This window comes from Mobula hypostoma, chromosome 2 (assembly GCF_963921235.1).
Source record: "Mobula hypostoma chromosome 2, sMobHyp1.1, whole genome shotgun sequence".
Taxonomy (NCBI): Eukaryota; Metazoa; Chordata; class Chondrichthyes; order Myliobatiformes; family Myliobatidae; genus Mobula; species Mobula hypostoma.
In genome coordinates this window covers 101,694,719-101,719,255 of record NC_086098.1, presented here as the reverse complement: position 1 = coordinate 101,719,255, position 24,537 = coordinate 101,694,719, and the positions used below count along the sequence as shown (strand labels likewise).

General features: G+C 40.5%; 1 protein-coding gene and 1 pseudogene across 6 annotated transcripts in view; one reads left to right on the top strand and one right to left on the bottom strand.

Moving 5' to 3' along the window:
* Positions 1-24,537, top strand: part of LOC134342318 (glutamate receptor ionotropic, kainate 2) — a 534,599-nt gene that overhangs the window by 59,614 nt on the left and 450,448 nt on the right. The gene's annotated exons all lie outside the window — the stretch shown is intronic.
* The window catches only part of LOC134337722 (sin3 histone deacetylase corepressor complex component SDS3-like), a 39,080-nt pseudogene continuing 33,193 nt past the window's right edge, over positions 18,651-24,537 (bottom strand).

The window sequence follows — 24,537 nt, the reverse complement described above, 5'->3', positions numbered from 1 at the left end:
TTGCAGAATAGTTTCTAAGTAGCATTGGTTGTGTGTTAGTAAGACACTACACTGTGCTTAGAGCATTCAGTTATAAATAGCGTCAGTTGTGTGTTTGTGTTCAAAAAGCAGTGATCTTTGTCACTGATAGTTGGCAAGAAATAAGCAGTCAGAAAATTCAGAACTGTTTTGCTCATCCCGGTTTCAAGCATTCAAGCTTGCAGATGCCTGAAATGGCCGGGAGCGAAATGAAATGGTTTCGCTATTTCAACAAGTTAGGAATTACAAAGGTATTCACAATCATCTTGAATGTTACAATGAAAGAGAAGTTTTGGAGGATGCAATCATCAACAGCATTCCATTATTTCCAATGAAGGCAGTCCATTATCTGCACTAGATGTCTGCATTGATTTTGTTCATTTATAGTCAATCAAAAGAATACAGCAGATGAATTCCTCTATCGAAAACTATCAGGAACCAATACACAGTTTTATACTACTGTTGAGGTATTGGCAGTGTTCTAATTTGTTCTTTGTTTCATTTAAATACCTACATTGTTACTCAGTTAAACAGTAGCTTGTCTTTTTTATACCTTTTAACTATTTCCATGAAACTTTGGCTAATTCGGCAGATGCTTAATTGGGCCAAAATGTTTTGTTCCCACTGTGTCCAAATTAACTGGAAACCACGGCATGTAGTGGCAGCTGCATAGGGGCTTGCTTTTCTCTTGTCTGTTTTATTGTTGTTGGTGCTTATGTTGTTCTGCTCAACGTTGTGGGCATGTTATGTTGGTGCCAGAATGTGTGGCGACACTTGAAGGCTGCCCCTAGCCCATTGTTAGTTGTTAACGCAAATGACGCATTTCACTGTATGTTTCGATGTACATATGATAATGAAACTGAATCTGAATCATCTGCAAAGGCAATCCAGCTGAATTTCTGAAATGGGATATAAAGCTTTGACACCAATATGGTGCATGTTTATCATGAACCACTTTAGATATCATTATCCATACACATTACCACATTCTGGCATTATCACAAATAGTTCAAAACAAAATGTGACGCTGAATCACATAAGGTCTAAAGTATAATCAAAGGAGGAAGGTTTTGTGATTGTAGAGAGAACATAAAAGTTTGGATGGACCAATGTGTTCAAAGCTGGGTCTTTCTACTCCTCAATTGTTTGGTTTTGAGGTACTTCTTAAGGCACCAGCTTAGACCATAATTCATGTCCGTAAGACGTAGGAGCAGAATTAGGTCATTTGGTTCACCGAGTCTGCTCTGCTATTCAATCACAGCTGATTTGTTATCCCCATTCTGCTGCCTTCCCCCATAAGCTTTGATCTCATTATTAATCAAGAACCTATCAACCTCTGCTTTAAGTATACCCAATGACTTGGCCTCCACAGCACTCTGCAGCAATGAATTTCACAGATTTACCACAATTAGCTTCCCCAAATCATCAAACACAACAATAGTACCACATTGAAGGGAAATCTCAACATTTCTTTTGTCCTAAATCAGCTTCCAGTTTTCATGGCCTGAAATTGTATGTAAATCAGTGAAATCATTTTTGGAACCATGGTTTGTTCTCAATCTCAGTTTCTATTTCACCTTGAATTCTAACAGAAAATCGAGAGAGAGTCATAAAGTCTAACAGCATGGTAACAGACGTTTTGGCCCATATGGTCCACTGTGTTGTCCATTGGACTAAGTGACTTTTTCCAAGTCATAAATGGATTGGTAAAGGATAACAGTTTTCCTTCCCTGAAGTACCTGTGTAAACCTGATGCATTTTCTACAACAGTCCAGCAGTTTTGTGCTTATCATGAATAGTAATAACTGGATTATTTTTATTTCTGGATTTTCAACAGATCATTTTGAAATTTTGAGTTTGAGATTGTCAATCTGATAGCACCACTACCACTATATCATAGGGCAGTAGGATTCACATTCATTTAATTAGTTCAGTCATTTGTGTTTCAGCTCAGTACATGACCACATATAATCCAGGGCTGCCAGTCCTCCATTTTTGTCCTGGAGTTTTCAGGATTTAAGTTTCCTGAAAAGTGCAACCCAAGAAAAATATTACAAGCACATAGAAATTGAAGTGAGTGGGTACTGTAATTAAAACTTGAGGAACATGTCCGACCATAACGTTGTGCTGACCTTTTAAGATCAATCGAATTCTTCACTATTCTATAGCCCTCCATTTTTCTATCACCCACTTGCCTTTCTAACAGTTTCTTAGTTACCCCTAATGTTTTTGCCTCTACCAGCAGCCCTGGAAGGGCACTCCATGTACTCACCATTCTGTGTTTAAAAAAAAAACTTACCTCTGATATACCCCTCATACTTTCCTCTAATCACCTTAAAATTATACCTTTTGTAAACCTCTATTCTTGCATTTCTTTCATATTTTATTTAATTTGTTACTAAAGGCACTTTCTCGATGTCAGGATTGTTTTGTCACTTTGCAGTTGTTATAAATAGTTTATGATTATACTCCAATACAGAATATTTTCCACGCATTTGCTGGTAGAACATTTTAATTCCAAGTATTTCAGCTGTGACTTTTCTCTCTGTTTGGGAATCTCAATGCTAAATTGCTGTGAAGCTACGTTGTTTGAGCTACTGCTTGCAACTCTAGTGACCCGTGTTGAAGCCTGACCTCCATTGCCACCCCTGTGGAGTTTGCACGTTCATCCTGTGATTGCATGGACTTCCTTCGAATGCTCTGGTTTCATCATAGATCCCAAAAACATGCTGATTGGTAGGTTAATTGATGCTGTAAGTGCCCCTAGTGTGTAAGTAAGAGGAAGAATCATGGGATAGTTGATGAGCATATTGGGAGATTAAAATTTGATGAGTATAAATGGGCGGTTGTAAGTGTGGACTCCATGGCCCAAAGGCCTGTTTCCATTCTGTATCTCTTTATGACTCTATGAGGTTGTGAATCATTACTAATATATTCTTCAAATGGAAGTATCAATACCCATCATCGAAGGCTTGGTCAGCACTGAAGTTATTATGAGGTGTTGTAAATCTTGAAAGTTGTAATATAATTATTTGTTCACTGTTATGCAATAACTTAGTTGGACATTTTAACTTCTGAGAGATCAGACAGGAACTTGTTAAAATCCTATGCTACATTTGGCAGTATTTGTGCTGCTTGACTTTTCATGTGATTTCAGTATCTCCTCTCATTTTTTCCAATGGCCTTAAGTCCTATAAGCAATTTCAACTGGAATTAATTAATATTCGGCTGCATATTTTAGCTGATTGCTTTTCAATCTTTGAACATATTTACATTTCCAAATTAGCTTCGCCTCCTTTCTGGCAGCTGTGATAATGTGTACTGGAGGATTTCTAAAGGTGAGCTGATTTCAAAAGACCTTTTAATAGATGAACATCTCCCATGAAATGCACTCAGTGGCCACTTTTTCGGAACCTTTTTTACCTGATAAAGTGGCCACTGAGTGCCTTTTTCTGCTCTTTTGCTACTGTAGCCGGCAGCCCATTCCACGCACTCACCACTCTCTGCGTAAGAAAACTTACCCCGACATCTCCTCTGTACCTACTTCCAAGCACCTTAAAACTGTGCCCTCTCGTGTTAGCCATTTCAGCCCTGGGAAAAAGCCTCTGACTATCCACACGATCAATGCCTCTCATCATCTTATACACTTCTATCAGGTCACCTGTCATGCTCCGCCATTCCAAAGAGAAAAGGCCTAGTTCACGCAACCTATTCTCATAAGGCATGCTCCCTAATCCAGGCAACATCATTGTAAGTCTTCTCTGCACTCTTTCTATAGTTTCCATATCCTTCCTGTAGTGAGGTGACCAGAACTGAGCACAGTACTCCAAATGGGGTCTGACCAGGGTCCTATATAGCTGCAACATTACCTCTCAGCTCCTAAACTCAATCCCATGGTTGATGAAGGCCAATGCACCGTATGCCTTCTTAGCCACAGAGTCAACCTACGCAGCAGCTTTGTATGTGCTATGGACTCGGAACCCAAGCTCCCTCTGATCCTCCACGCTGCCAAGAGTCTTACCATTAATACTATATTCTGCCATCATATTTGACCTACCAAAATGAACCACCTCACACTTATCTGGGTTGAACTCCATTTGCCACTTCTCAGCCCAGTTTTGCATTCTATCTATCTCCTGCTGTAACCTCTGACAGCCCTCCACACTATCCGCAACACCCCCAACCTTTGTGTCATCAGCAAATTTACTAACCCGTTCCTCCACTTCCCTCATCCAGGTCATTTATGAAAATCACGAAGAGAAGGGGTCCCAGAACAGATCCCTGAGGCACACCACTGGTAACTGACCTCCATGCTGAATATCACCCGTCTACAACCAACTCTTTACCTTGTGTGAGCAAGCCAATTTTGGATCCACAAAGCAAGGTTCTCTTGGATCCCATGCCTCCTTACTTTTTCAATAAGCCTTGCATGGGGTACCTTATCAAATGCCTTGCTGAAATCCATATACACTACATCTACTGCTCTGCCTTCATCAATGTGTTTAGTCACATCCTCAAAAAATTCAATCAGACTCATAAGGCATGACCTGCCTTTGACAAAGCCATGCTGACTATTCCTAATCATATTATGCCTCTCCAAATGTTCATAAATCTTGCCTCTCAAGATCTTTTCCATCATCTTACCAATCACTGAAGTAAGACTCACTGGTCTATCTGTACTTCCTTTCTTGAATAAGGAAACAACATCTGCAACCCTCCAATCTTCTGGAACCTCTCCTCTCTTTTTTTTTTGATGATGCAAAGGTCATTGCCAGAGGCTCAGCAATCTCCTCGCTTGCCTCCCACAGTACTTGGGGTACATCTCATCTGGTCCCGGAGACTTATCCAACTTGATGCTTTCCCAAAGGTCCAGCACATCCTCTTTTTTAATGTCCATATGCTCAAGCTTTTCAATCTGCTGCAATTCATCCCTTCAATTGGCAAGATTGTTTTCTGTAGTGAATACTGAAGCAAAGTATTCATTAAGTATCTCTGCTATCTCCTCCGGTTCCAGACACACTTTTTCACTATCACACTTGATTGGTCTTATTCTCTCACGTCTTATCCTCGTGCTTTTCACATACTTGTAGAATGCCTTGGGCTCTTCCTTAATTCTGCTCGCCAAGGCCTTCTCATGGCCCCTTCTGGGTCTCCTAATTTCATTCTTAAGCTCCTTCCTGCTAGCCTTATAATCTTCTAGATCTCTATCATTACCTAGTTTTTTGAACCTTTTCTAATCTCTTCATTTCTTCTTGACTAGATTTTCAACAGCCTTTGTACACCATGGTTCCTGTACCCAACCATCCTTTCCCTGTTTCATTGGAATGTACCTATGCAGAATGCCACACAACTGTCCCCTGAACATTTGCCATATTTCTGCTGTATATTTCCCTGAGAACATCTATTCCCAGTTTATGCTTCCAAGTTCCTGCCTGGTAACCTCATATTTCCCTTTACTCCAATTAAATGCTTCCCTAACTTATCTGTTCCTATCCCTCTCCAAGGCTATGGTAAAGGAGGTAGAATTGTGATCACTATCTCCAAGATGCTGTCCCTCTGAGAGACCTGACACCTGACCAGGTTCATTTCCCAATACCAGGTCAAGTACAGCCTCTCCTCTTGTAGGCTTATCTACATAGTGTGTCAGGAAATCTTCCTGAACACACGTAGCAAACTCCATGCCATCTAAACCCCCTGCTGTAGGGAGATGCCAATCAATATTTGGGAAATTGAAATCTCCTACCACAACAACCCTGTTATTATTGTTATTATTACACCTTTCCAGAATCTGTCTCCCTATCTGCTCCTCGATGTCCCTGTTACTATTGGGTGGTCTATAAAAAATACCCAGCAGAATTATTGACCCTTTGTTTCTAACTTCCACCCACAGAGACTCAGTAGACAATCCCTCCATAACTTCCTCCTTTTCTGCAGCCATGACACTATCTCTGATCAACAGTGTCACGCCCCCACCTCTTTTGCCTCCCTCCCTGTCCTTTCTGAAACATCTAAAGCCTGGCACTCTATGTAACCTTTTCTGCCTTTGAGCTCTCCAAGTCTCTGTAATGGCCACAACAACATAGCTCCAAGTGCTGATCCACGCTCTAAGCTCATCTGCTTTGTTCATGATATCCCTTGCATTAAAATAGACACATCTCAAACCATTGGTCCCTTCTCCATCACCTGCCTATCCTCCCTCTTGCACTGTCTCTGTTTATGAGCCAACAGCCCCTTCTTCCATCCTTTCAGTTCAGTTCCCACCCTTCAGCAATTCTAGTTTAAACTCTCCCCAATAGCCTTAGCAAACCTCCCTCCCCTGGGATTCAAGTGCAAACCGTCCTTTTTGCACAGGTCACACCTGCCCCAGAAGAGTTCCCAGTAATCCAGAAATCTGAATCCCTGCTCCCTGCTCCCTGCTCCAATCCCTCAGCCACGCATTTATCCTGCACTTCACTATTCCTTTTCACACTGTCACGTGGCACAGGTAGTAATCCTGAGATTACTACCTTTGAGGTCCTGCTTCTCAACTTCCTTCCCAACTCCCTGTAGACTGTTTTCAGGATCTCCTCCCTTTTCCTACCCATGTCGTTGGTACCAATATGTACCACAACCTCTGGCTGTTCACCTTCCCACTTCAGGATATCATGGACACAATCAGAAACATCCAAGACTTAGGGACCTGGGAGGCAAACTACCATCCATGTTTCTTTCCTGCGTCCACAGAATCACCTGTCTGACCCCCTTAACTATAGAGTCCCTTATTACTGCTGCCTTCTTCCTTTCCCTACCCTTCTGAGCCACAGGGCCAGACTCTGTGCCAGAGGCGCAGCCACTGTTGCTTCCCCCAGGTTGGCTGACCCACCAACAGTACTCAAACAGGAGTACTTATTGTTAAGGGTGACAGCCCTCTAGTACCTGACTCTAGTATCTAATCATTCAGTTTGAACCAGAACAGTCATTCTCCTCTGAGCTCTCTCATTAACAAGGCGTTTTCACCCACAGAAATGCTGTTCACTGGATGTTTTTTGTTTCTCGCCCCATTCTCCATAAACTGTAGAGACTGTAGTGTATGAAAATCCAAGGAAATGAACAGATCCTGAGATACTCAAACCTGCCCATCAAGCATCAACACTCATTTCACAGTCAAACCCGCTTAGATTACCTCTGTGCCTCTATTCTGATGTTTGGTCTGAACAACAACTGAGCATCTTGACCATGCCACTGACTGGCTAATTAAATATTTGCATTAATGAGCACATGTCCAGCTGTACCTAATAAAATGGCCACCGAGTGTATGTGCAACTTCAATGAGCTTTCTCTTCAATTGTTCTTTCCATTTGTCATGGGTTGCATGAAGTGTGGCATAACCTCCTCTGGCCTTCACTGAATGTCCCTTTTATTTAACTCTTTCGTAATGAAGCATAATCTAATTTAAGCACCATCACCATTCTGCTCTTTCATTCGCGTGATTCCTTTAGAGTAAATTTGACTTCGTGTGATAATGTAAAGCTGGTACTTTGAAATCAAAGAAAAAAAATCCCAAGGAGAAATCAGAATTCAGTTGCTGACCTGCTGTCATCCATTTTACGCCTTTGCATGAAGCTTAGCTCCGGAAATATAAAACTTTTCAAAGGTTGAGCCAGCGCCAGTAGTATTCATTGGCGTCACTGTGGGGCAAAAATTTGAGGTGTTACCTTACAGTTCAAATAACCCATTCATTCCTGACTTGCTTGAGTGAAGTTTTATGCTGTCCCTGGGTTTGTGTGTGTTTCCTCAAAGTTCTCTAGTGTCACTCATATCCCCAGGGGTGCAGTGCTAGCTGGCACACCTTTAAGAAAAAAGCCGAAATAAACAAGCTAATTAATTAGGTGCCGCCCAGGGTGATTTCAGTATCTCAGAAACTGCTGATCTTCTGGGATTTTTACGCACAACAGACTCTGGAGTTTACAAAGAATGCTGCAAAAAAACGAAAAAACATCCAGCAAGTGGCTGTTCTGTGAGCAAAAACATCTTGTTAAATCCACTCGCTGGATGTTTTTTTGTTTTTTGCAGCATTCTTTGTAAACTCCAGAATCTGTTGTGCGTAAAAATCCCAGGAAATCAGCAGTTTCTGAGATACTGAAATCACCCTGGGCGGCACCTAATTAATAAGCTTGTTTATTTTGGCTTTTTTCTTAAAGATGTGCCGGACGCACTCCGGTGCGCTCCGGCTACCACTGCACCACTGCATATCCCAAAGAAATGTTGGTTGGTAGGTTAATTGGCGGTTATAAATTACCTGCAGTGTTTGAAGAATCAGGAAAAATTTGCAGGAAAGGCCATATGACATATGGGCAGAATTAGGCCCTGCAGCCCGTCCACCCTGCCAAAGGAAGAATGGGCTGCATGGAAATGAATGGGGAATAGGAGTGGTGTGATTGCTCTGAGAGCTGGCATGGAATGGCTGCCATGAGTTTTGTGAAACCTCTGTTCAATCCAGCTCACCGTGGGTGTTTCAGTGAGATGAATTTGGCACTTCTACAGTCAGCATATAATTTTGTCTACACATCAAAAAGGGAAAAGAAATAAAACTTCAGATGCTAGAATAGGAAGCAGAAGCAGAAATGCTGAAAGAAATCAGTTGCATCTGCAGAAAGAGAAACCAATTAGAGTGTAGAGGTGGCAAGCCTTCCTCAGAACTGAGAAAACAATTTTGTCTATGTAATAGAAAAGGGGATGGTAATGGTTGGAACAAGGGGAATAGCTGTAAAATGCTGACATGACGTAGACATAGAATAGACAGTTGTGCTCCCTTTACTGTGCAATATGTTGCTAATTTGAGAAGTCTGGGTGATTTTGTATGTCCTGGCCCATGGGAACAAATTGAGTTGTCCAGAATATGTAGAGACAGTGTAAAAATCTGGAATAGGAATAAGACATTCACTCCCTCAGGCCATCTTCACCATTAGGCAGATTGAATTGCAAGTCATTTCCATTTTCTGACCTACTGCTTCATTTTCCTGGTTACACTCAACTGAGAAGAAAACATCGCACCTCAGTCTCAATTCTTTACCTTAATGCTGTCAGTTTACCAAGGTACCTTGAAAGGTACATTGCTGCTGACTTCTATTGTTAGGTTTTCCTGCAGCTCTGATGCTTTGGCCTAATAGTTCTGCCAACTTTGTTTTAGATTTCACAATTTTATATATAGGTTCTTGTAAACTGTGCCAGATCATCAGATTATGTTCTCAAAGTTCAAAGTAAATTCATTATCAATATATGTATATGTCACCATATGTCTTCTAGGCTGCGTCCTTGATATATCAAATAATGGCCAGACCCCAAGAGCGTGTCCCGTTCTTGCAAAGAACTGAAATCAGCGTGTAACTCCAGGTCAGGGTCTTCAAAAGAACCCTGAAAGGGAAAAATAGTGAGATTCATTTTCTTGTGGGCAATTTAAAGGTTTCAAAGGTACATTTAATGTCAGATAAATGTATGCAATATACATCCTGAAATTCTTTTTCCTCACAAACATCCACAAAAACAGAGAAGTGCCCCATAGAATGAATGACAGTTAAATGTTGGAACTCCAAAGCCCACCCAGCTCCCCCCTCCCACATGTAAGCAGCAGCAAAGCAATGACCTCTTCTCCCATCAGCAAAAAAGAAGCATCAGTGCTCCCCACTGAGCACTCAAGTGTGCAACAAAGCATCAATAAAGACACAGACTTGCAGTATCCAAAGACTACTCGTTTACCTGGTAATTCGACATACCACAGGCTCTATCTCTCCCTCTCTCCCTTATAAGGGGAAAAACAGTCTCTGTTTCACTGTGAGAGGGGAGAGATAACCTTTATGGCATTAAAAGTCTGTTGCGTCACTTTTTCTGAGCTCTGTGCCCAAAGAACTCGACTGTCTGGGCACACAGCCAGCAGCCAGCTTGCTGCTTTCGATCTTCCTTATACTCCCACAACACACCAATTTCCTGCAGAAGCACCAAACTCAAGTCCACCTGCCTCCAGAGCCACGAAATCCCAAAACTTCAAAGGCGTGCTAATCTTCTAGGCCGTGTCCTTGATATATCTAATAATGGCCAGTCGTGAGACCCAAGAACGCATCTCATTCCCACAAAGAACTAAAGTCAGCATGTAACTCCAGGTCAGGGTCATCAGAAGAACCCTGAAAGAGAAAAATAGAGATAGTAAATGTAGAATTAGAGCTGTTTCTGAAGATGCAAGGAAACAAGTCACTGTTAGGCACCATTGTCTCCTACGCTCCACCCTTTTATTCACAGTAAACAAAAGAGAAACAATAGAATCAATGAATACTTACACACAAGTACAGACAAACGGCCAATATGCAAAAGAAGACAATCTGTGCAAATATAAAAAAAATATTAATAATAACAAATAAATAATATTGAGAACATGAGTTGTAGAGTCCTTGAAAGTGAGTCCAAGGTTGTGGAATCAGTTCAGTGATGGTGAAGGGTAATAACTGTTCCTGAACTTGATGATGTGGGACCTGAGGCTTCAATACCTCCTTCCCAATAGCAGTCATGAGAACAGAGCATGGCCTGGATTGTGGGAGTCCTTGGTGATGGATACTGTTTTCTTCTGATAGCACTCCTTGTAGATGTGCTCATTGGTGGGGAGGGATGGACTGGGCTTTATTCGTCACTTTTTGTAGGTTTCAAGTCCAGTTATTTTAGTTATCTTGAAGTTGACTATCCTACATGATCAGCTGTTTGTTTATACACGAAAGAGCATTCTTCCTGTCAATATTCTTCTGCTTTATTAATTATCTCTTTTAATGAGTGCTTATTTGCCCGCCATTTTTATTTATGTTTGGTGTACTTTAGCAAAACAATTTGATCAATATTTCTGGAGTACAATTTAACATGTACATTAATCTGTGGTCTGCTCTTCACCAGTTCAACCTGTTTTTTTTAACCCTGTAAGAAACTGATGAAGGAAGAACAGTAAGCAGAAACTGATTCTTTATAACACACATTGTGCATTGAATGTGTTCCCATATTATCTTGCTGATCAGCATTTTTCAAATACCCCTTAGTAATTTGGCTCTGAATGAATTTTCTATGAGGCTAAAAACAATTTAATGGACACTTATAATATTCAGTCATTATTTCCCAATGAATTTTATTTTTAATGAATGTCCTCATCTTAAGTTTAAAAAAAAATTATCCTAACTGTTTTCTTTAATCTACTGGAGCAGGATACCTTGTAAGCAGTCCATTGAAATTGAGTTCTTTTGCTACAAATGCACAGTTTATTGCATTGAAAATGGGCCAAAGGGGAAATAACGGTCGTCCATGGCTTCAAGACTTTAACTCTGTAACAATGTAGATTTGAAAATCAGAAGGAATCACATTGAATGATGGCAAAGGCTATAAAATCAATCAGAATGAGATACAGAAATAAAGTAAAGGGGGAAAGAGAAATTTAATTCAGAATCAAAGTAAGAATATAAAGTATAGAATAGTATAGCAGAGGAAAAGAAACCTTGGCCCACCAGTTCCATGGAACCATGTTGCCAAACGAAGTAATTCACCTGCTCTCACATGCTTCATATCCTCTATACTGCACCGGTTCACTTGCAGACATCCCACCCTGCAAAAACTCATTTCAGGGAGGTAGCATCATCAATTTGCGGGAAACTTCCGGGAGAGGTGGGATTTCTGCAATGGAGTAGCTCCTTAGCAGCTAGCCAGCTAGTTTAAATAACGTTAGCTATGCTAATGAACAAATGACACCTGTTAAACTCACCTCAACACATCTTTTGCAGTCTTAACCCACCATGGGCAATAGAAAAGTCACTGTTGCAAACAGTGCAGCGAGCAACACTGTCAATATTTTTGACCCCTATTAGGCAGGGGTACACTTTAGTGTAGTCTGCGGTGACATACGTTTTATTTTTTTTTGGAACACTCTGCCACTCTGACTTTTTTTGGAACTCTCTCGCTCTTGCTCTTTCTCTATCGCATGCGTGCGTTCTTTTGCTCGTTGCTCTCACTTGTGCTTGCTTTCTCGCTCTCTCGCGCTTGCTTTCTCGCTCTTGCTCTTGCACTCTCTCTCTCTCGCGCTTGCTTTCTCGCTCACTCTCTCTCATGCTTGCTTTCTCGCTCTCTCGCACGCTTGCTTTCTCGCTCACTCTTTCTCACGCTTGCTTTCTCACTCTTGCTCTTGTGCTCTCTCTCTCTCACGCTTGCTTTCACGTGCGCTCTCGCGCTCTCTCTCGTGGTCGCTCTCACTCGCCCTCGCTCTCTCTCTCGCTTGCTTTCTTGCTCTTACTCACGCTCTCTCGCGCGCGTTCTCTCACACTCGCTCTCAAAAAAAAATCAATTTGCGGGACATTGTATATAACTTGCGGGCATCAGGGAGCCACTATTAATTTGCGGGAGACTCCTGGAACTTCCGGGAGAGGTGGGATGTCTGCATTTGTCTAAATTCCCCTTATACAATGCTATCATAGCTGCTTTCTACTTCCACACCTGGCAGCGAGCCCCAGTCACCTGTCACTATGTAAACTCATTTAAACATATGCCCCTCCACCTTAAACTATTTCCTCCTGTCATTGACATTTCCATTTTGTGGAAAAAGACTCTATCTATGCTTCTCTTAAATGTTTATATTACTGTCAGGTTGTTCTCCAGGCTGTGGTGCTTCAGCAAAAGCAATCCAACTTGTGCTTTGGAGCTGATAAACTCCAGTTCAGGCAAGATGCTGATGAACATCTTCTGCACCCTCTTCAAGACCAAAAATCAGAATCAGGTTTAATATCACGTTGTAATATATATGTTGTGCATTTTTTTGTCCTTGCAGCAGCTGTACAATGCAATACATAGTCCCAGAAAAAGAACATGAATTACAATCAATCAATCAATCAATCAATAAATATCATTAAATTAAATAAGTGGTGCAAAAATAAAAATAAAAAAGTAGTGAGGTAGTGTTCATGGGTTCAATGTCCATTCAGAAACTGGAGGACAGAGGGGAAGAAGCTGTTCCTGAATCATTGATTGTGAATTACACACAATACACCAAATGTGGAATGACCAAATTTTAATCCAATTATAACGCGAACTTGTCAACTTTTCTACTCAATCGCCTGATTGATGAAGGCAGGCATGCTCTAAACCATTACTACCCTATCCCCTTAGATGCCACCTTCTAGGAGGTATGGGCTTGTTCCTCAGGATCCCCTTACTTATCAATTCTCCTGAGGGTTCTGCCATTTACTGTATACTCTCTTCTTGCATTCGATTTACCAAAATGTTACACCTCACACATATCCAGATGCTATTTTTCCACCCAAATTTCCAACTGATCTCTATATTGCTGTATCTTTGATAACCTCCCTCACTATCCACAACTCCACCAATTTTTACGAGACGTGTAAATTTACGAATTGACCATCTATATTTCCATACAGATTATTTATACATCTATCACAGACAATAAGGGAAACATATGCACAAATCTTATAATTGTATCTCAGCTGTGAGCTTTAATGATGAGAATAATTTGTATATTTAGCACAAATGCAAGAGTTTGTTGGAAAGCGTGGAGCATGTTGAGTGGTAGAAATTGTCCAGAAATTTGTAGTGACTTGCATGTCAATACGTTCCTAGCCTCACCATAAATTGCTTGCATTTTACTCACTAAAAATAATGTGTTAAACTCAGTATCCCCTGCAGTTATAGGTTATAGGTTATATAGTTATATAGTTCATAGGTCAGAATGGAGGAGCTGTATTAATTATAATTAAATTCCTTTTAAAATCTTTAATGTAAAAATGCACCTGTCCTACATATCTAACCAAATCGAAGTCCTTTTGTGCCTAGCAAATTAGTTTACATCTTTTTGTCTCTTAGACTATAAAGATGTGTGTGTGTGTGTGTGCAAAAACTTTACAATGTTATAGTACTCTGTTGGGTCTTTGAGGAGGACAATATAATCACTCTTAGTTTCTCCTAGCTTTTGATTATGTGTGCTAAAGTTATATATTTCTGTTTTCCCAGACGCAAATAGAGGATCTTTAACTTTCTGTGGAGGCAATAAATTAGTAAGAAAGCAATACAGTTGGGACCAATTTACATCAGCAATACTGTTTTCTCATGATCCCTCACCACTGTATTTATTGCCTGCAGAGTTTCATCACTGCCTTCCAACTCAAGAGTATTTCTGGCTTTTATGTCGTCTTTCTCCTTTTCATGGAGGATAATAATAATACACTTTGTTACACACCCATGGCTCTCTGTGATGGCTGCATACACTTGAGCCATCACTTTCTTCTTCCACTCTCAGCATCTTCCTCTATTCATAGACCTATAGTATCTACTTTACTTTAAAAAAGTCAGAGTATGCATCTTTAAGCATTCCATAGTTAGAAGCAGCTGCCTAGAGCTCTCCGTATGCAATCTATGGGACTAAAGGAAAATGAACTGCAGTTAGAGGGGTCAACCTTCATTGCCCATTTTCTGCCTCTGTTTTGCCATTGTCCTTCTTCCTGACAAGTTTTCAGAGTCCACAGAATCAAAAGCCCTGGTCATAAATCACAGTGTCAAACTTAAAAAAATAATAATTCCATGTTCAGTGGATTCCAGTTAATTGGGACATATTGGGACAAGTACATTTGGCCCAATTAGCAGCTGCCACAATTAGCTGAAATTTCATGGAAATAGTTTTAAAAATGTATAAAAATGAGAACCTTCCACCTAAGTGAGTAACAAATTATGTACAGGTGCCCCCCGCTTTTCAAATGTTCGCTTTACGAAACCTCGCTGTTATGAAAGACCTACATTAGTTACCTGTTTTCGCTAATAGAAGGTGTCTTCACTGTTACGATAAAAGGCAGCGCACGCCCCGAGCAGCCAAGCTCCTCCCCTGGAACTGCATTCTAGCCAGCATTGCTTAAACACGTGCCTGTGAGCAGCCGTTAGCAAGATGAGTTCTAAGGTATCGGAAAAGCCTGGAAGAGTTCGTAAGGGTGTTACACTTAGCATAAAACTAGACATAATTAAGCGTTTTGAGATAGAAGAAGATGACCTACCTGCTCTGATGGAAACAAACGACGATGAGATAACTCCCCAGTAGTCCCAACCTCCGGGCAGCGGACCGATACATTGCTGTGGAGAATGCAGCAGTAGCCGGGATGCACCCAGCACATCTTTAAGAAAAAAGCCGAAATAAGCAAGCTAATTAATTAAGTGCCGCCCAGCATGTAAATGTCGGCCCAGATCAGAGGCAATTGCCGATTGCTCGCCTCTGATCTGGGGCAAGATTTACGTGCCGGGCAGCACCTAATTAATTAGCTTGTTTATTTCGGCTTTTTTCTTAAAGATGTATTGGGTGTGTCCCGGTTACCGCTGCATTCTCCACAGATTGGTATCGGTTTGCTGCCCGAAGGTTGGGGACCACTGCACCACCCCAACCTCTGACGACTCAGCTTAATACATTATCACCAGTGTGCTCGATGCTGTCTTCTCGATTCCGGTAAGTGATATTACACTGTACATACATTATTTCTACTTTATATAGGCTGTGTATTTTTATGTGTTATTTGGTATGATTTGGCAGCTTCACAGCTTAAAGGTTACTGGAGAGAGTGTTTCTGCTGAGAGCGCTTTCGTGAGATTTTCGTTATGGAGCACAGTGCAGCAATGATTGTAGAAAAGTATTTCTACTTTATGTAGGCTGTGTATTTATCATATTATTCCTACTTTTACTATATGTTACTGTTATTTTAGGTTTTAAGTGTTATTTGGCATGATTTGGTAGGTTATTTTTTGGGTCTGTGAACGCTCACAAATTTTTCCCATATGAGTCAATGGTAATTGCTTCTTCACTTTATGACATTCCAGTTTACGAACCTTTTCATAGGAATGCTCTACCTTCGGATGGCGGGGAAACCTGTATTTAAATGAAATACAGAACAAATCAGAACATTATCAATACAGTACTCTAAAACTGTGTATTAGTTCCTAATAGTTATTGATGGAGGAATTAATCCAGAGCACACTGCCATGTCTTATAATCTTTTAAATGACTGCAATGAACAAAATGAGCGCAGACATCCAGTGCAGATAATGCACTGGTTTTCTACAATGCTTTCAACAATTTCATTTTCTAAATTGTCATTTTCATTGTAACATTCAAGATAATTGTTGATGCCTTCAAATTCTTCGTAGTTTCTAATTTGCTGAAGTAGTAAAATTGTTTCATTTCCATTCCCGGCCATTTCTGGCATTTCCAAGCCTTAATGCTGGGACCCACAGTGAACAGAACAGTTCTGAATTGTCCTTGCACAAAGCTTGGTGTAGTGTCTAATGGCCATGCTTGTGCACACAACTGACACTAGTTCGAAACTGTTTGGCAACTGTCTCCTGCCTCAATTAAGCAGCACAGTGTCACAAATAAATGAAGGAAATCTCAGCTGTTTTCTCAATTAGTTTTGTTCTTTAAGAGTTGTTCAAAATATGTCACTGCCCCAATTAACTGAAGGTCTAATTAACTGGAATCTACCTTATTTTTATTTTTTTTTTACAAATATTGCCATAAGTTGTTTTTGATTACTTGTGTCAGATTTATACCTTATTGCTATCTCAGGTGGCTGTGGGTTAAAATATTCTTCCAACCAGTGGACTACCTCCTATTAACAAGGTATCAGTGGACCTTGGGTACTTCTGGACTTTTGGTAAGTTATAGGACACGAGAGATTTCAGCAAAAATATTTATTTCAACTCCAGCAGTATATAATTCTCTACATATGGTTAGTATAATATGACCTCTGATCTCAAAGCTACATAAACATATACTGTACTCAACAAGACTACAATGACAGAAACTGTCAAACCCAGTACCTGTCATCAACCCAGGTTCAAGTACATGGGAACACGACTAACTGCAAGTCTCACTCAGGGTCCAATATCATCTGACTTGGGGATGTGTTACTCTCCCAACATTGTTATCTCATACATCCCATAAATAAGTTAAAATATGATTGGTGTGAGATTGGTATCAGACATGCTACTTAACTGATAAAATGTCCATTTTCATGTTTAAATATTTCCTAAAATATTTCTAAATTTAAGAACGCTCATTTACTGCAAGAGGATAGAATTCAAAGTTAGGAAACTTAATTGAATTCCAGGGTAATAGTGAGATCATACCTGTAGCACTGTGTGCATTTTTAGTCTTTTTTTAAGAAGGCATGGGAGAGGCATTTCAACGGAAATTTACTATGTGAATTCTGGGAATGAGAATGAAAATCAGGTTGATTATCACTGACACATATGATGTAAAATTTGTGTTTTGTGGCAGCAGTACAGTATTATAAATTACAAAAAAAATTATGTAGTGTAAAAAATAACAAGAATAGTACTCCCAGATTATATTCAACAGTGTTCCTGCTGGCCCAAAACCATGACCATTTGTCTTTCTACAAATGCTGTCTGACCTGCTGAGTTCTTCCAGAATTTTCTGATTTTATCACCCAAAAGGATAACTTGTTCAAACAGCTGCAGCTCTGTGGAAATTGGAAACCTTTCAATCCAGTACAATCTATACCAAAACAATTAAGTTCAAACCTGGAGTATCATTAAGACAAAACCTTGATTTTAAAACAAAGTAAAATCATTAAGGTGCTTGTTCCTTAGCTGCTTGATTTTAGGTCTTTAATACAATAGAGTTTGGGCAGTGTTCATCTCCCAAGCTCGGTTCGATTGATATCAATGATATCATTACCACCAAAGACAAACTGTTCTGAATCACTTGTCCTGATTATATCGACATTTTAACTGTCTATTTCGCTTATAGTAAACTTTAAATTGAAACATAGTTCCTGCTTTATGGGTGTATTGTATGTGGCCTGGTTACCCAACAATGCTATAAATAAAAATGCTGGAGATGGGAGCTAAGGTTCATAGTTCTTTACTGGCAGAAAATGAACTCGGCACACACGTACAGATCAATACGTGCCTAATAGTGCATGCAACGGCATGTTACTAAAACATAAAGTAATCCCTTATTATAATATAGACTGTACGGTATACTCCTCCCCTTTTATTTTAATAGAGTATTAACTTTTTTTTACTGGGGCATTATGCTATACAAATATGTTTACCCTTAACATACAAACGCCTACCATTTGTTTACGTAGCAACTTAATAATATCAAATTATATCAAATTATAACAAAGTAATGTAATAATATTGAATTATATCAAGCCTTTCTTTTTTCTTTTGGTCTAAGACCCATTGATAACTCAAGTCTCTTTGGGGAGGGGGGTCTTCTCTAGATTGTCTGGCACTGAAGCAAATCAGTCTTCACTCTATTGTCTGGAATAAATTAAACAATCGACAAATTGGCAGGTTCCAGCCATAAAGAATAGTCACCTCCATCTTGCAAAGATGACAAAAGCAAATTGAAATCCGTGAAAAGGTGAATGTTATTCTTAAAAATATGTACAATCATTAAAACTGAGATGGCATTGGAAAGTATCTTCAAATAGTGTGTTCTTCAGTCTGTCAAAAACTTGTTTGTTTTAATACAGATTTCCATATAAAAGTCATGAAAAGTTGACCTCTGAGCATAGGGCGTTAAGAAGATGTACGCCTCCAACTTGCTAAGAGTTCTAGGCAGCAGATCACCTCCATATAATGAAGACTGCTCTGTGCAGCTGTCCTAGATATATATATGCATCTTTGTGCTATCACTTGTCTTCCTTACCCATATCTCGTTTGTTCCAACTGAGCTTATTACACAGCCAATCTTCGTATTCTCCTTGGATTCCAAATAGATAGCCTGACCTTTATGATACCATCTCTTATTATAATATAACTTTCCATCTTCTGTTCGTGCTTCATATCTTTGTGCTGGTGATTGAACAGGAGTGTTGGGAAGATGCTCAGGAGAAGACAGAGATGCTGATCTTTTCGGAGACTTAAGCTTATTGTGAGTTCGCAGATCTTCCATTATCTGTTCATCTGTTAACAGGTAATTTAACTGCGCAGGTGCAGGTTTTCGTCTTTCGTCTGTAATTGGAACAAGGTCATTAAGTCTCCTCCTTAGTTTCCTAGTCATAATTGGCTTTACCTCCATAGAATCTCCTGTGAGTTCCATTGTTAGCCTCTCATTCTCAATCATTTTATTTTCATCTAACTCAATCCTTTTATCTTTAAATTCCTTCACTGCTGCTTTCTTCTCCTTAATATAATTCCTTTCCACTTGTTCTGTCTTCAGTTGCAGAAAAAGCTCTGCATTTTGTATTCTTTCCTTGTATTGTTGATCTAGTTTCTTCATCCTTTTTTGATACTCCTGCAAAGTTCCTTCCTGTAACTACTATAGCTGTCTTTTGAAAAATGTCAATTTCTCCAGGTACATCTGCTCTTTCACTTCCAGGTAGTCTTCATCATCCTGCTTATTGGCAATATCTGTCTCCCTTACATCCTCTGTATCTTCATCCGAGTTGCGGCCATGCATACTGCGCTCGTCCTCATTGTCGATGCTGTCTACCTCCTCCTCATCATTGTAATAGTGGACAATGGGTGAGAGGAGAGCTGAGGATATCTTCCCCGCTGGGCTGCTCTTCTTTGTTGACACATCTAGTGCCTTGATGGTGTGCCAATCCAACTGGATTTTCCTGAGCCATTCACGTCCCAGCAACGGTGGTCCTCCACTTTTCAGTACATAGACGTTCTGCTGCTGTGTTTTGTCTCCGTAAGTCACTGTCACTATAATTTAACCTTTGGGATGCACTTTCTGTCCTGTGTAAGTCTTTAGCAGTAGTTTAGTTCGTTTCAGAGGTATGTGAGAAAACAGTCGTTTGTAGATGTGTACAGGGATCACTGTTATAGCTGAGCCTGTGTCCAACTCCATTTTCAGTCTCAAGCCTGCTACTTGTGGAGTGATCCTTATTACTCTTCGATCATCTGCCTCTTTCACACTGTGAAGTTGCAGACAAGATGATTCACTTTTGTCTGAGTCATTTTCATCAGAATTGCTTTCTTCCATTTTGTGTACATTGTTGTGTTTTCCTTTCTGGGGTTTCTTGTTTCTCTGTATTGTGTCCTTTTTCTGCTGTTTACTAGCTTTGCATACTCTGCCAATGTGGCCCTGTTTGCCACAGTTTCTGCATTCTTTGTCTTTAAACCAACAGTCATCAGGGTCATGTGACATGTTCCCACAACGGTAACATTTCTTTCCTTCATTTCTGTTCAGTGACATTTTATTTGTAGCATATTCCAGAGATTTTGTTGTATCTCTGAAGCACCCCATGCTGCTGTTTCCGTTGATATTGCAATGTTCAGCGCCTTCTCTAGTGTAAGGTCTTTTTCACACAGGAGCTTCTTCTGTGTGGTTTCACAGTGCATGCCCCACATTAAGCTGTCCCTCAATGCGTCCGATAGACCAGCTCCAAACTGACAATGTTCTGATAATTTGCGCAATTCAGCACAATATTCAGAAATGCTTTCATTTTTGCTCTGGTTCCGATTGTGAAATTTAAATCTTTCAGCAATGACCAGTGGTTTGAGGTTTAAATGCTGTTGGAGAGTGTCTACTATTTGCTTGAATGTTTTGTCAGCTGGCTTTTCAGGGGTTAACAAGCTCCATAGCAGGCCATATGTTCTTGCTCCCATAATACAGAGTAAGATGCTGGCTTTCTTTTCATCATTAACACCATTAGCCTCACAATATAACTCCACTCTTTCAAGTTGCCCTGTCTTCAATGCCACTATGAAATGCTGTAATGGTTCCAATCATCGCCATCTTTGTTATGTTAATTAAGCCCTGTTCTCCCCTGATTTTCTTTTTTGACTCACGTGTCCTTTTTGTTAGCGCTACGAGTGCAATCCATCATGATGTGTGTGTGTGTGTCGCTCCTTTTTATCTCCCTTCTGGGGCAAGCAGACCCTCAGTCTCTGGGGGTCAGCACCGGCTGTGGTCTCGGCTGGATGTGCTATGGCTCCGACTGTATCTCTTGGTCTCCTGACGTTCCCGACCACAGCTGTGCTCCTGTTTCCTTTCGGACCTGCTGCCTTGTTCTACCTCCTTCTCCCGCTCCTTGGCTCATACCTTGCGCTCTTCTTCCGAATATTGTTATCAATTAAAACACGGCGTTCCGATACGATGTAAGTTCATTAACCTCGTTGCCAATTTGTTGTGTATGTGGCCTGGTTACACAACAATGCTATAAATAAAAATGCTGGAGACGGGAGCTAAGGTTCATGGTTCTTTACTGGCAGAAACCGAACTCAGCACACACATACAGATCAATACGTGCTTAGTAGCGCATTCAACGATGTGTTGCTAAAACGTAAAGTAGTCCCTTATTATAATGTAGGCTATACGGTACAATGGGCTCCAAGCTTTTAAAAATTGACTTCACTTAGAATAGATCGATCTAGGGATTATTCATAAGTGAAATTGTGCCCAGTCCGATCTTGTGACCATCACAGGGAGTTAGGCTTCTCATTGCTGCATCTCATCATTACCGTACATGGTATCAGACCTACAGGAAAAGGTGTCACTAGTTCTGCATTGCACCTTTTACTTCCTACTTGCACTTCCATTGAGATAATGACCATCCTATGACAATCACAGTAAACAAGGAACAAAGCCCACTGAACCTTGCTAACAAGACAAGGTTTAAAGGCTCTTCATCTCTACACTGATATTTTGCACATAACACCTCACTGGCCCATTTTGCGAAGTTCAGGATACTTGCAGATTCATTGTTTGCTCCAAGAATGTATATTCTACACTTCCAAATAAAATGCTGGTAATTCTGCCTCACTGGTTATCTCATACTTCGAGAAGTGTAGGGCCTTAGAGGCCTCACGTTACTTGGGGTCTGTGTTCGTGGGTGGTCAAATGCATGGAAAGTGGAATCCTTCCTTTCTGTTGTGTTTTTCCTTATTCCCATGGCAGACATTTAGGTATCTAGAATGAAAGGATAAAGTGTTGGAAATGCTCAGCAGGTGAGTCAGTATCTCTGGAGAAAGAAACCAAATTGGCATGAAAGCGTATGTAAAAAAAGGCCATCAAGTTCTGGCAGAATTAACTCTGTTTCTCTTTCCTTTGAGGCTGAGTGTTTCTGCAGTTTTCTGTTTTTGTTTCATATTTCTAACATCTAGCTTTTTTACTTTCATAGAGCTGGCCTGTGGTTTTGCCGTGGGAAAGAGGTTCCTTAAGGACTCTTGACCTTCCCATTGAGTATCTTGGCAATAATGGAGCAGTTGTGTGCTTCTCATTCAGCTCCTGACGGGAAACTCATTGGTCAAGTATTATCACCTCTGTAGAAGTGGAAAAACAACCAGGCACCTTTCAAAACTTTTTCGCCCAGTTCAGCAGTTTCCACTTGGAGAGATATGAACTGGCGTTGGTTTTGTGTGGAATGGTGATTTAGTTCCCTGCAGTGATCCAGTTTATTTTCCAGGAAAATACATTTAAAATATATATTCTCAAGTCACATAGGCTTGCAGGAACATCACAAAGTCACAAATGGCCAGTGGTAAGACATCTTCGACAAGTCAGTTTCATAAATATTTGGATGACTAGCCTGCATCACTCAGATCATCAGAGCTTGTTCACAGCAAGTCGACAGGGCAGCGACAGGGCAGTATAATTGTGAATGAGACAGGGTTTAAAGATTAAGATTCATTTATCACATGTACAGCAAAGCATACCGTGTAATGTGTTAACAAAGTTCCTAGTAAATTTATTATCAAAGTACATATTTGTCACTATTTACAACTCCAAGATTTTCTTTTCCTGAGCATTCACAGTAGAGTACAAGAAGCACAATAGAGTCAATGAAAGATCCACACTAAACAGGACAGACAAACAACTAGCGTGCAAAGGACAACAAACTGTGCAAATATAAAAAAGGAAAAGAAGAAATAATAATAATAATAATAAATAAATAAGCAATAAATATCAACAACGTGAGGTGAAGAGTCCTTGAAAGTGAGTCCATAGGTTGTGGGAACGATTCAGTGATATGAGTGAAGTTAGCCCTTTTGATAGTTAAGGGGTAATAACTGTTCCTGAATCTAGTGGTGTGGGTCCAGAGGCTCCTGTGCCTTCTTTCTGATGGCGGCAGTGAGAAGCAAGCATGGCTTGGATGACGGGGGGTCCTTGATGATGGAGGCAGCTTTCCTGCGACAGAGCTCCGTGTGGATGAGCTCAGTGGTGGGGAGGTTTTTACCCTTGATGGACTTGGCTGTATCCACTACTTGTTGTAGGCTTTTCGCTTCAAGGGCGTTGGTGTTTACATACTAGGCCATGATACAGCCAGTCAATATCTTCTCCACCACAAATCTATACAGGACAGATTCTCTGAAATGATAACACCGAGGAATTTAAAGTTGCTGATTCTCAACACCTCTGTTTCCCTGATGAAAACTGGCTCATGGACCTCTGGTTTCCTCCTCCTGAAGTCTTGCTGACATTGAGTGAGAGGTTTTTGTGTGACCATTCAGCCAGATTTTCCATTATCCAGATTGTCACAGCCTTTGATTCAGCCAACAAACGTGGTGTCGTCAGCAAATTTCAATATGGCATTGGACTATGCTTAGCCACACAGTCATAAGTGTAAAGCGAGTAGAGCAGGGGGCTAAGCACACAGTCTTGTGGTGCACTTGTGCTGATGGAGATTGTGAGAGAGATGTTGTTGTCATTCTGAACTGGCTGGGGTTTTCCGGTGAGGAAATCGAAGATCCAGTTGCACAAGGAGGTATTGAGGCCAAGGTCTTGAAGCTTACTGATTAATTTTGAGGGGGTGATAGCATTGAATGCCACACAACACATTCTGGCGTCAATATAGCAAGCATGACGACACAAGAAGCAGCAGCAACACCAATAACAACAACAACAAAACAAAGAGATATCTTTGGAGCAAAAACAAATCTGCTGGAAGAATTCAGTAGGTTGGGCAACATCCCTGTGGTGTTGAGACACTGTATCAGTCTGAGTGTGGGGAGGAAGGAAATTTAGTATAAAGAGGAGAAGGGGACTGGAGAGACAGTGTTGGCTGAGGAGGGGTGAACACTGATGGGTAGATAGAACTATGTAGGGGAGGGGAATTGGTGGAGTTGGGAGATAGGCAGTTGGATGGTATAAGTGCCTATTTCCGCCTATCATTGTTTGAGAGCTTGTTATATGCAAAATGGTGGCAACTGAAATGCAATGTTCTTTTATGATATTATAGCCAGTTTGCATAGAGGAAGGCCCCACAAATACTCAAAGTTTCAAAGTTCAAAGTACATTTATTATCAAAGCATGTATAAGTTATACAACCTTTGAGATTTGTTTGCTTATAGGTAGCCGCAAAGCAAGAAACCTGAAAGAACCCAGTTTAAAAAAAAGGATAATATAAGGATCAACACCTGATGCGCAGGGAAAGGAGAATTTAAAAAAAAACACAAATCATGCAAACAACAGAAGGGAAGAACAACATTCCAAACCAAAATGAGTCCTTAATTCCGAACCCTGGAGTAGGCCCAAAGCCTCGGTATCCG